A 12,990-nucleotide genomic window follows, 5' to 3' on the forward strand; every position below is an offset into this window, starting at 1 on the left:
CTTACATTAATTCCTCTCCTTCTGCAGTGATCCTCAAGCTTTAGAAGGAATGATATAGCTGTCCCATTTAGAATGAGCCTTTGATGACGAGGGATGGAATGTTATGGTTAAAGTGATGTGTTTTGGTGTAGATTTGACAAGTGGTACACTTGTGATGATCATCTAAGACATTCATCTGGCTACATTTGGAAACACCTACTGGACACACTTCTGGGTGTGTCTTTGGAATGTCTTCAAGAAAGGCTTAACTGGAGAGAAAACACCAACCCAATATGTGTGACACCATCCCATGGACTGGAGTCTCAGACTGAAGAATAAGGGAAGAAGAAAGAATCTAGCTTAATGCCAACACTCATCATTATCTGCCTGACGACAGAAGCAGTATGACCAGCCACTTCATGCTCTTCCTTCTGTCAGGCCCCCTCTCCCATTATGTACTGCACTCCCTCACACTGTGAGCCAAAATAAATCCTTTCTTTCAAAGAGGTTGGAAAAGTAGCTTCTATTTGCCTGGTGTAATTGTCATCTCAGAGGATTACTGCCTCAGTCTGCTAACCTAGGCCTAGTTCCAGAAGCCTCTAGCCTCCATACAGTCTAATCTAGGCCTAGAATGTTTTCAGCCTCTGGGACTTACTGCTGGATATGCTCACCCTTTCTAATTCTTTCTAAACTCTAAAGGCTGGTTTAACTCAACTGTTCTGGCTCAAATTTATCTCCAAGCTCACTGATCTAATCTGACCTCTTTCAGCTACTCCTCAACTGCTCTGCTTGGTCTCAAGCTAACTCTAGCAATCTCTTCTGATTTTCTAGCTCCTCATTTTGTAGCTCCTTCTGTCTTCACCTGTGTCTGGCTTGTTCTTCTCTTCTGCAACCTGTCTCTGTACAACTGTTCCAGTAAAAATTGCCTCATTTCATCTTTTTTTTCCTCTCTTAAATAGTCTCTTTTTCCTCTCTCTTCTTATGAGAGTTGGGCATGTCCTATTCTGTCACGTCTTCTGCCATTCAATTAGACATCAGTTTCAAACATGCATTCTTCCTTCTACAAACTAACTCTGCCTTCATTGTTTAGGATTAAAGATGGCCAGGCAGTGGTGGCGCATGCCTTTAATCCCAGCACTTGGGAGGCAGAAGCAGGCGGATTTCTGAGTTTGAGGCCAGCCTGGTCTACAGAGTGAGTTCCAGGACAGCCAGGGCTAAACAGAGAAACCCTGTCTCGAAAAACAAAAACAAAAAATAATGATTAAAGATGCATACCAAGGGTATTCCAGCCAGAGGGATTAAAGATGTATGCCAAGGCTGAGCCCCACGATAACCAGAAACAGATTATTTCCCAATAAATAACACAGTCGTGGGGTTCACAGTAAGATCAAATGCCCTGCAGCAAGGGGGAAAAACTTGCTTTAAGTTTGTACCTTTATAGAGGAATCAACACTGCCTACAAGATTTAGGGTTTGAGCAACTAAGACAGCGCATTGTTTTTCTTATTAGGCATCAAGGCAGAGCTATTAAGTAAGAATCCCATTACTAATATTCAGAACAGAAAATCAAAAAGAGCTAGATGTGGAGATAGGATTTTTATAAATGTTGATATTTACTGAATTGAGAAGCAGGGTAGGATAATGGTGAGGCCCTTACGCTATAAAGGAGAGCAGAATGTACCTCTGTGTTTCTAGTTGTTGTCTGTAATCTTAAGAAAATTATTGACTCTCTATGAGCTTTTCTGTAAAGGATCATAATTCCTACTCTCATAGGACTACTCATAGCAGTGGGAGTGTAGCTCTTTAATAGAGCATTTGCCAAGCATGAGCGGAGCTCTTGGTCCAGTTCCCAACAACACAAACACACACACACTACTTGTATCAAATGAAAACTGTATTTAAAGTACCTGAGGCCAGATGCTCGCTTTTAATCCCAATATTTAGGAGGCAGAGACAATTGGCTCTCTGTGAGTTTGAAACAAGTATGAGCTAAACCAAGTGCCAGGACAGCAAAGGTTACACAGTGAGGTCCTGTCTCAGAGAAAAAATGAAATATGAGAGTCAGTACCTGGCATATAGTTAGGTACTCACAAAATTACAACCTTAAAAAGTTGCTGAGGCAGTGGTGGTGTGCCTTTAATCCCAGCACTCAGGAGGTAGAGGCCAACAGATCTTTGAGTTAAAGGGCAGCCTGGTTTACAGAATGAGTGCTAGGACAGCTAAACGTACATAGAAAAATGCTGTTTCCAGAAACAAAATACTCCGTCATAATCATCTGCATCCATGGGGAAAAAACTGTAGCCAATTAGATTTAAGCCTTTATATCATTTTAATTCTGCTAATATATATATATATACCCCAGAGCCTCCTTTTTTGAGTATGCATGTGTAGTGTGTATACATGTTTGCATACGTGTATGGTATATACCCGTGTTTGTGTGTATGCAGATGTGTGAACCAAAAATCCACATCAGTTGTCTTCCTCAATTGCCTTCCACGAAAGTTTTGGAGGCATGGCTTCTGACCAAAACTGGAGCTCACCCATTTGGCAAGGATGGCTGGCCAGAGAGCTCCAGGGATCTGCCTATCTTCCCCAGTGTTGGGGCTACAGATACCAACGGCCTATCTGCCTTTTCGGATGAGTACTGAAGAGCAAATTAAGGTCAGGCACTTTACCAAGTGAGTCATCTTCTAAGTCCCTCACCCCCAATTTCTAGAAAGGAAAATTTATCTTTTTTTCTCAGAAATTCTCTCAGTGATCTCACGGATCATTTAAAGAATAAGCAGTATCAGAATGCATCTGAAATTTTGATTCTCCTACTCCAGGATCAGCTTTCACAATTAGGTTCTTGGCAATAGTCATTCCATTCATATTTGGAAACTATCTTAGATTGAGGTTAGCTTATGGTGTGTGTTGCTATTTAAGGAAAACCAGTAGAACAGCTTCTCTAACGTCCCAAATTGGCCAAGGGATGACCTACATACATTATTAGGGATTTGTTTTTTCTTTTAATGATTTGCTCTGAAAGGTACTGCCTGTATTATTATTGTCTCAAGTATGATGATTACTGGGTGGAAGTATAGTACTCTGTAAACAACAGGACATGGCCCCTGGAAAAAGAAAATAGTTAAACTAATTCTTCCTTAGTACAGGAAGGAATTGGTTTTGGTAATGCAGTACTCTCATTCCTATATCAGAATGAGGTCTTAAAAAAAAAATACTAGCACTAGTCAGTGGAGGTGCATACCTTTAATCCCAGCACTTGGAAGCCAGAGGCAGGCAGATCTCTGTGAGTTCAAGGCCAGCCTGGTCTACAGAGTGAGTTCCAGCACAGTCAATGCTACACAGAGATACCCTATCTCAAAATAATAATAATAATTATTATTATTAAAATTATTATAATAAAAAAAAAAAAAAGAAAGAAAGAAAGAAAGAAAGAAAGAAAGAAAGAAAGAAAGGAAAGGAAGGAAGGTAGGAAGGAAAGAAAGGAGGGAAGAAAGAAAAAAAGAAAGAGGGAGAGGGAAGAGAGAGGGAGAGAGAGAGAAAGAGAGAGAGAGAGAGAGAGAGAAAGAGAGAGAGAGGGAGAGAGAAAGGCACTAGCTAGCCAAGCACAGTGATTCTTATCTGTAGTCATAAGGCTGTGGCAGAAGTTTGAAGCCAGCCTAGACAACATTAACAACCCTCCCTCAGCATAGTTACACGCCTAATCCCAGCAACTGGGAGGTGGAAGCAGAGGGATCGTGAATTTAAGGCCAGCTTGTTTTATTAAAAAAGAACTCAGTCTCAAAAAATAAACAAACTCAAGACTCACAAAATAGTTATATATTTATTAAGTATTCATAGAGTAAATCAGTACTTACGAAATGGTTATGAACTAAATACCAACAAGAAGAATATGACATGCTTTTTAGATACAAATTGGGATAGCACTGTAATTTTTCTGAGGACAGATAATAGCGCCATGACCTATACCAAAGCCTAGAGTGATAACAGGTTACTAAAATAACTAACCAGTCCAGTAGCTCAGGACCTGATTCAGGGACATGAGATTTGCAATGCTAAAACAAGCTCTGTGGTGAAGGATGCTTGAGTCAGCCTATAGAGAACACCACAAACATTTTGAGATGTTATTGGCTCTAAAAGTAGGTGGGGAAAGGGTGTTTTGTTGTCCTATTTATCAAATGTGTTTCATTACAGCTTTTTTTAAAAAAAGTGTGCGTGTGTGCGTGTGTGTGTGTGTTTCGTGTGTTTGGTGTGTTTTTGGTTTTTGATCTTTGATTTTCTAGACAGGGTTTCTCTGTGTAGCCCTGGATGGCCTGGAACTCACTTTGTAGACCAGACTGGCATGGAACTCAGTGATCCACCTGCCTCTGCCTCCCAAGTGCTCTGACTAAAGGTGTGGGCCACTATGCCAACTCTTTCTTTCCTTTTTTTCCTTCCTTTTACATTTTAAATTTTATTTATATTTTATGTGTATGAGTATTGTATGTATGTATGTATGTATGTATGTATGGTATGTATGCATGTGTGTGTATGAAAAAGTATGTGGTGCCTGAGGAAGCCAGAAGAGAGTGGGATGTATTCTGAAACTGGAGTTACAGATGGTTAGGTGCCATGTGATGTTGGAAATCAGACCCAGGTTCTCTAAAAGGGCAGCAAATGACTTTAACCACTGATTCCTCTTTCTAGCCCCAGTCTTTGCTTTTATTTGACTAGGTGTTCCTGTGTTCTATCAGCCTGGAAGGATGTTAACTTTTAACTTTAATTTAAAAGTAAATTTTAGCAAAAGTACAAAACAATGTTATAAATTAATTTTGTTCTTCGTATTTTTTTTAAAAAACCACACATTTATTTAAGTCACATATTTTATAAAACATCCATTAAGTGTAACATAATTGCTGAAAAGATTTTATTTCACTGATTCTGAATGGTAGATAATAAGGCATAAAGAAACAGGTTATCTGCTCATTAGAAGCATGTAAGAGAAAATAAGATAATAATAAGAATCTAAACCTAGTATAAGCATAATAAGTAAAATATAACCCTAGATTTCTCATTGCGGTCTTGTAAGAGATCTTCTACCTGATCTTTAAAATATACAAGGTCAGAGTGAGGATTTAGCTCAATTGGTAGAGTGCTTGACTAGATATACAAAGCCCTAGGACTCAAACCCCAGCACCACAGGACTGGTTTCTAGTGGCATTTTTGGTAACACCTGTCATTCCAGCACTTGGGAGGTGGAGGCAGAAGGATCAATAATTCAGGGTCATTTTCAACTACATAGTAACTTTAAAACCAACCTGAGATATTTGTTGTTAATTTCTCCACATGTATGTCCTGAAATTTTTGCTCTGTCTGGGTCATCGCTTCTGCTTCAGGTGTTCATTGTCTAGGACTGTTTAAGTTCAATCACCTTGTAAAGTTCGAAACAAGTTACTCAACTCTTGAGTAATTAAACTAATACTAGGCCTTAATCAGTTAATATCTCCCAGTAGTTTCAGAAAATCTTCTCTTCTGATCTGACCTTTTGTGGTTGAAGCTTTTGTTGATTTAATTTAAATCCTGGATGGTTGGTAGAATCGCTTCTCAGATTTTTTTTTTTTTCAGGAGCAATCTGTAAAACCCAAGTAGGTAAAATCCTTTTTGCTTCATTAAACATTCTCTTGAATGTATTTGCATCAGAATCAGCCAACAACCATATAATGGTAAATTATAGATTGAGGAAATTGTTTACAATTATTTTAAGTGGCTGTTGTACAAAATATTGACATACGCCGGACAGTAGTGGCGCACGCCTTTAATCCCAGCACTTGGGAGGCAGAGGCAGGCGGATTTCTGAGTTTGAGGCTAGCCTGGTCTACAGAGTGAGTTCCAGGATAGCCAAGGCTACACAGAGAAACCCTTTCTCGAAAAAAACAAGCAAACAACAACAACAAAAAAGACAAAATATTGACATAGAGTTGGACTATTTAACATTCCTTGAAGACAAACTTTACATGGGTATCTTTTCACAGGTTGAGCACTGTTATAAGTAGGTCATTTTGTAAAATAATATAAGTAGGTCATTTTGCATTTTGTAAAAGCAAAATTTTCTCTCTTGCTCTTGTAAGGGAATAGTAAAGAAGCAGTTTTTAAAATCAATTATTATTATTTTTAATATTTTAAGGATATATTTATTTGTTTTATGTACATAAGTACATACCACAAGAGGGAATTGTATACATTACAGATGGTTGTGAGCCACCATGTGGTTGCTGGGAATTGAACTCAGGACCTCTGGAAGAGCAGTCAGTGCTCTTAACCACTGAGCCATCTCTCCAGCCCCCAAATTGATTATTATTATAAGCCATCCTTTTGGTAATAGAGAAGGTAAGGTGATATTATTGTCATTGTTTTTTAACCAATTGGTTTTATAACCAATCAATAGTTATTTGTCTCTTACTGTATAGCACCTTTCCAGGCATTCTAGAAAGAAAAAAGGATCCTGCCATACAGGAGGTCACAATCTCATTTAGAAAGAGGCTGTAATTTTTTTTTAAAATGTCTAATTATAAAGATGTAGTTGAAGAGATGTCACAAGCTGAAAAGAATGGGAGGGGCTAAGGAGATCAGAGGAGGCAGAGTCGCTAACCTGGATTATTCTAAGAAATCACAAGATGACGACCAGAGAGAAGCTCAAAATCCAGACAACCTGAGTTCAATCCCAGGGACTCCCATGGTGGAGGGACAGAACCAACTTCAGAAATTGTCCTCTGTCTTTTACATATTTGCTGTGACACATGAATCCAAATGCACACATGTTCATGTGCATACGTATACTCACACATATGTGCACACAGGTATACACACACACTGAAAAAAATAAATGTGACTTAAAAAGAAGTCACATTAGACTTAACGGTTTTTAATCTATTGTTTAGTCTACCTAAGCTCTCTACTTAGCTAATCCATGTGTTTCAAAACTGCTGTTTTTCCAATCATTTCATACTTGGCACTTAAAGCCTATAATGTGAAGTACCCTTGTGTCTCCCATTTGTAACAAGAATCTAGGTTTTTGCTAGTGTGGGGGTTAATTATAAATCCGAAGCTGTAAACCAATCGGCATTTATTGACTTCCTATCTCAAAGTATATTGCGTCTTGCCAACTTTAATAAACATTGGTATGTCATCTGCTAATTCTTTTAGGTCTTCATGAGAACTTGAATGCTGGGAGAAAGAGAAGAGAGGGGAGTAGGGGGTGGGATGTCCATCTGTTCTGTACCAGTCCTTATCTAGGACTTCTCTGGGGTACATGTCCATCCAGCCTCCCTCAGTAGCAGCTCTTAATACTGCACTGCAAGTCCAAGGAGATAGGATACAAAGGCCACAGTGCAGCTCGTTTGCCAATGACTGAAGGACTGCAGACTGACATTAACTGCCACAACCCAGAAACAGCAGCGTCGGGTTGTGTCCACAGACCATCAAAGCTTTCAGAAATGAAAAAGCTGTTGTTCTGTCTTTTATTTATTTTGATTTTTTTGTTCTTCTGGTTTCTTATTTTGGAAACAGTACCATGATTGAAGAGTTATTATTATTATTATTATTATTATTATTTTTGGTTTGGTTTGGTTTTTCGAGACAGGGTTTCTCTGTGTAGCCCTGGCTGTCCTGGAACTCACTCTGTAGACCAGGCTAGCCTCGAACTCTCGAATCTGCCTGCCTCTGCCTCCCAAGTGCTGGGATTAAAGGCGTGCGCCACCACCGCCCGGCCGTCTCTCAGTGTTATTAAAGAAAATAGTCCCAATTGTGCTATATTGTCAATTGAAACATCCCATTATATAACAAAAAATGAGGTATGTGTAGGCACATGTTCCCAAGGCTATGAGGTCCTTGAGACTATAACTTTCCATATGAGTACATACAGGAGGTTGGAAGTGGAGAGGGTCAGACACGGGGTATGTTGTAGAAAAGGAGCCGTGTTCTAACTCTTGAGTTTTTCTTTGAGGTATTGGGAAATGAACCCGGCCAGGGCTTTGTGACTAAAATAAGTGGATTCCCTTGATTCAGTTCTTTTTATTTTGGGGTTTTGGTTTAGTATGTTTTGTTTTTTGAGACAAGTTCTCTTTTTGTAGCCTTGGTTGTCCTAGAATTGTATATATACACCACACTACCTGACTCTGCCTCCCAAGTGCTGAATTTTAAGGTATACTCCACAATAACTAGCTTTGAGGAAATTTATTTTCTGATTTGGTTTGCTTTTTTTTTTTTTTTTTTTTGATACAGGGTCTCCCTGTGTAGCCCATGCTGGACAGAATTCGAGGCCTTCCTGCATTGGTCTTCAGTGTGCTGGACTTAAATAGGCATACATCACTCTGCCTGACTCAATTCAGCTATTAAAGGCACCGTCACTTAGCACTTGACACCACAGGCTTCAGGACAGGAAACTCACACAATAAGTATTTGACCTTAAGCAATTCATTTTATGAACTTGATATCTCATCTGAATACAAAATGGGAGTAACTATTTCCTTCATTGGGTTGTAACAAAATACTACTTCATTAAAGGACTCACATCATATGGAACATAGAAACACAAGGCTTAGTTTTAGACCTAAATATGTACAAAGATACTTAGACTGTTTTAATGTAGTGGCTCTTAGACCAGTGTCAAGCCATATTTGTTTGTCAATTGTTGAAAAGACCATTGTGCTCTTTTTTAAAATCTATTTGTTATATATTTAATTTATTTGATATATATGAATATTTTGATGTATATTTATCTGATTTATATCTAATTTACATATATTTTTATATATTAATTTATGAATACACTGTAGCTGTCTTCAGACACACCAAAAGAGGGCATCAGATGCCATTACAGATGGTTATGAGCCACCATAGGGGTGCTGGGAATTGAACTCAGAACCTTTGAAAGAACAGTCAGTGTTCTTAACCACTGAGCCATCTCTCCAGTTCAACCATTGTGCTCTTATAGACCTATATATTACTTAATTCAACAAGTCGGTCATCAATATGTCAGTCATGATGTTAGATATTTAAGGAAATGAATAGAATCATTCCTGTCATTAGCATGCTTACATTTTAAGCCATGAATCATACAATACGGTAAGTATTAATACCGACGTACATAATGATTTGAATGTTGGGACATGAGAAGATAGGAATCTGACTCAGAGTAGGATGCAAACCCGATCGTCATAGAAGACTCCCTAGGGGTTTGGATGACCTGAGCTGTGCATTGTGGAAGAATAAATAAATGATCTGTAAAGAAAGAATCTGAATGTATGTGCAATGCTAAGAATATGGAATAGAGGCTGTAGAGATGGCTTAGCGTTAAGAGCATTGATTGCCCTAACAGAAGACTTTAGATTTGATTCCCAGGACCCATACGTTACTTTTCTGCTGCAATGGCAATGCATCATGACCAAGGCAACTTATTAAAAAAAAAAAAAAACTGTCCTTTGGGGCTTACAGTTTCAAAGGGTATTAGAGTCCGTGACCTTCATGATGGGAGCACAGCGAAGGCATGGTGCTAAAGCAATAGCTGAGAACTCACATCTGATCGACAAGTGGGAGACACAGAGGAAGTCAACTGGTTATGCGTTGGTTTTTTTAAACCTCAAAGCCCATCGCACATGACAAACCTCCTCCAACAATGCCACTCCCCCTAATCCTTCCCAAACAGTTTCAAACTTCAGACCAGGCATTCAAAAATATGCACCTAATGGGCCTGTCTCCCGACCCCAGCCGCACAAACCTACGCCCCACCCTGCGCGCCTTCCTTCCTGCGTTAGCCAGCCTCCTTCTCTTCTTCTTCTTCTTTTTCTTCTTCTTTTTTTTTTTTTTTTGAGACGGGGTTTCTCTATGTAGTTCTGGCTATCCTGGAACTCACTCTGTAGACCAGGCTGGCCTTGAACTCAGAAATCCGCCTGCCTCTGCCTCCCGAGTGCTGGGATTAAAGGTGGGCGCCACCACCGCCCGGCTAGCCAGCCTCTTCTGTCTCTTAGAACCTACCTGTGGTTGTGCCTGCGTCTTGCCGCTACAGCCTCTGGAGCTACGTTCCATCTTTTCAGTCTAAGACCCGCCCAGAAAAAAACAAAAACAAAAACCCTAATTATCTTTTCTTGCTCAGCACCTACATTGGAACCATCAAAAAAAATTATTGTTCCAGGACAGCCAGGGCTACACACAGAGAAACCCTGTCTCGAAAAAAACAAAAAACAAAAAACAAAAAAAAATTATTACAGTAAACCGTAGCCATGAGGGGAACTCGTGCACATCCAGGCCGGACAGTGTGGCAACCAGATCCATGCTAAGTTCTGGGAGGTGATAAGTGATGAACATAGTGTCAACCCCATCCGTACCTACCATGGGGACAGTGACCTGCAGCTGGACTGAATCTCTGTGTACTACAATGAAGCCAGAGGTGGCAAGTATGTCCCTCAAGCTAGCTTAGTGGATCTAGAACCCGGAACGATGGACTCAGTTTGCTAAGGAACTTTTGGCCAGATCTTCAAAGCAGACAACTTTGTTTTTGGTCAGTCTGGGGCAGTTAACAACTGGGCTAAGGGCCACTCCACAGAGGGAGCTGAGCTGGTTGACTCGGTCTTGGATGTGGTGCGGAAGGAGGCAGAGAGCTGTGACTGCCTGCAAGGCTTTCAGCTGACCCTCTCACCAGCCGTGGAAGCCAGCAGTACCGGACCGTCGCTGTGCCTGAGCTTACCCAGCAAGTCTTGGACGCCAAGAACGTGATGGCCGCCTGTGACCCGTGACCTGCGCCACGGCTGGTAGGTACCTCACAGTCGTGGCTGTCTTCCGTGGACGGATGTCCACGAAGGAGGTAGATGAGCAAATGCTCAAGGTGCAGAATAAGAATAGCAGCTACTTTGTGGAATGGATCCCCAGCAATGTCAAGACCGCGGTCTGTGACTTCTCACCACACATGGCCTCAAGACGGCAGTCACCTTCATTGGAAAGAGCACAGCCATGCAGGAGCTCTTCAAGCGCATCTCGGAGCGATGTTCTGGCGGAAGGCTTTCCTCCACTGGAACACGGGTGAGGGAATGGACGCGATGGAGTTCACCGGAGCTGAGAGCAACATGAATGGCCTCGTCTCTGAGTATCAGCAGTACCAGAATGCCACTGCAGGAGAGGAAGAGGATTTCGGAGAGGAGGCAGAAGAGACCTAAGGCAGAGAGCCCTGCATCACCTCAGTCATCTCAGCATTCTCCAACTGCACTTTGTCCTCCCATTTCTTTCTGCTGCCTCTGTCCTGTTTTTTTTTTTTCGTTTTGTTTTCTCATGGGGGGAGGGGAGGAGGTAAACAGTGCCTGGCACATGGCAGGCACTCAATAAATGTTTGTGGAAAAAAAAGTATGCGCCTCTGGGAGTCCGTTCTCGTTGAAGTTACGCACACACAAAACCGTCTGTATCTCCGGTCCTAGGAAACCCCGTGCTGTCTTCTGTCTTTTCAGATGCTTCACCTGTATGATGCACAAACATTCATTCAGGTAAGCAAAACACCCATACACATAAAAATACATCTTTTTAAAAAAGAGTATGGGATATTTAAGCTGTAGCCTGTCTGGAGACCTGCCAATCAAAATTCTGGTCTATGTAAGACTAATAAAGGCCATGGTGGTGTATGCCTATAATCCCAGCACTCAGGAGGCAGAGGTAGGCAGATCTTTGAGTCTGAGGCCAGCCTGGTCTACATAGTGGACAGCCAGAGTTACATAGTGAGACCCTGTCTCAAGGAAACCTAAATAAATAAACTACTAGAAAGGCCCTCAGCACGACTCTGTACCTCCCATATTCCTTTTCCTCCTATTTTTTATTCCCTTCTTTGTGTAACTTTGCCAAAGTCCGCTAATACAGCTGAAAATTCGAACTCCGATCCCTGTCTCCAGTCTGCTTTATACTCTGACAATGTCTTTTTCACCTGATGATGTTATATTTTGCTGGGGTTTTTGAAGAGGAGACTGTGACAGGTTGCCTGCTTTGCTGTTTTGATTACACATCCAGAACTTGCAGAGCCTCACACATGCTTCGCAACTGCTCTAGCAATGGACGACAGTCTCATATTTTAGACTTTATTCTACCCATCTTCCTTCTGGTTATTTTTTATTATTAAGCAAATTTGTTCTTAGGCATTTCACACATATACACCAGACACCACTCACCTCCCTAGAATTGTCTAACTTCAAACGTCTCTCTTATATTCATGTCTGTTCAGTTTATTTCATGACACACTAACCAGGGCTGCCTTTGTGACCATGGTCTGGTGAAATTTAAAACCATAAATATATTGTGTGACTATTTCTGTCACATAGGCATATTATATGTGCTTTATGTATAAGAAGTGTAACGTTCTTCATGCACAACATGGACTAAGACTCGGCCCTGTGGAGGGAGACAACAGTTTCTGTGTTGAAATGGATGCACTGAACTAGAAATTGTGACTTTCATAGTGCGCGCTCTCTCATAGTGTAATATTGGCAATCTGATCCTAGCTTCTGTGTTGTAGTAAATAGCTAACCAAATAGTAGACATAATTTGGAAATTAAATTTCCTGAACTCAAGTAAAATCTATAACACCGTCAGCATCAGATTTAAAGAATCAGATAAATGTATAAGCACATACTTGCATGGCTGAATTCAGGGATGCCAGATTGTACAAGCCCAGGGGAGCACATTCACAGTAGAGTTTACACAGTGGGAAGGAAAGGAGACTCAAGTTTATAATTTATTTATTTATTTATTTATTTATTTGGTTCCTTTCTGAGACAGGGCTCCTCTGAGTAGCCTTGGCTGACCTGGAAATCATTCTGTAGACCAGGCTGGCCTTGAACTCAGAGATCCACCTGTCTTTGCCTCCTGAGTGCAGGGACTAACGATGTGTGCCACCATCTACCTGTTAAAGTTTATGCATTTCAACTTCAGTCTGTTCTATCTAAAGCTCTCTTGTTTGTCAGGTCTTTTGAAACATGTCTATATATCTCAGGCTGGCCTT

At 40.7% G+C, this 12,990-nt stretch overlaps 1 pseudogene; it reads left to right on the plus strand.

The window, feature by feature from the left end:
* Positions 1-10,624: 10,624 nt before the first annotated feature.
* LOC114626891 lies at positions 10,625-11,272 on the plus strand (annotated as a pseudogene).
* Positions 11,273-12,990: the final 1,718 nt, after the last annotated feature.

Source organism: Grammomys surdaster, unplaced genomic scaffold (genome assembly GCF_004785775.1).
Source record: "Grammomys surdaster isolate TR1022 unplaced genomic scaffold, NIH_TR_1.0 241, whole genome shotgun sequence".
NCBI lineage: Eukaryota > Metazoa > Chordata > Mammalia > Rodentia > Muridae > Grammomys > Grammomys surdaster.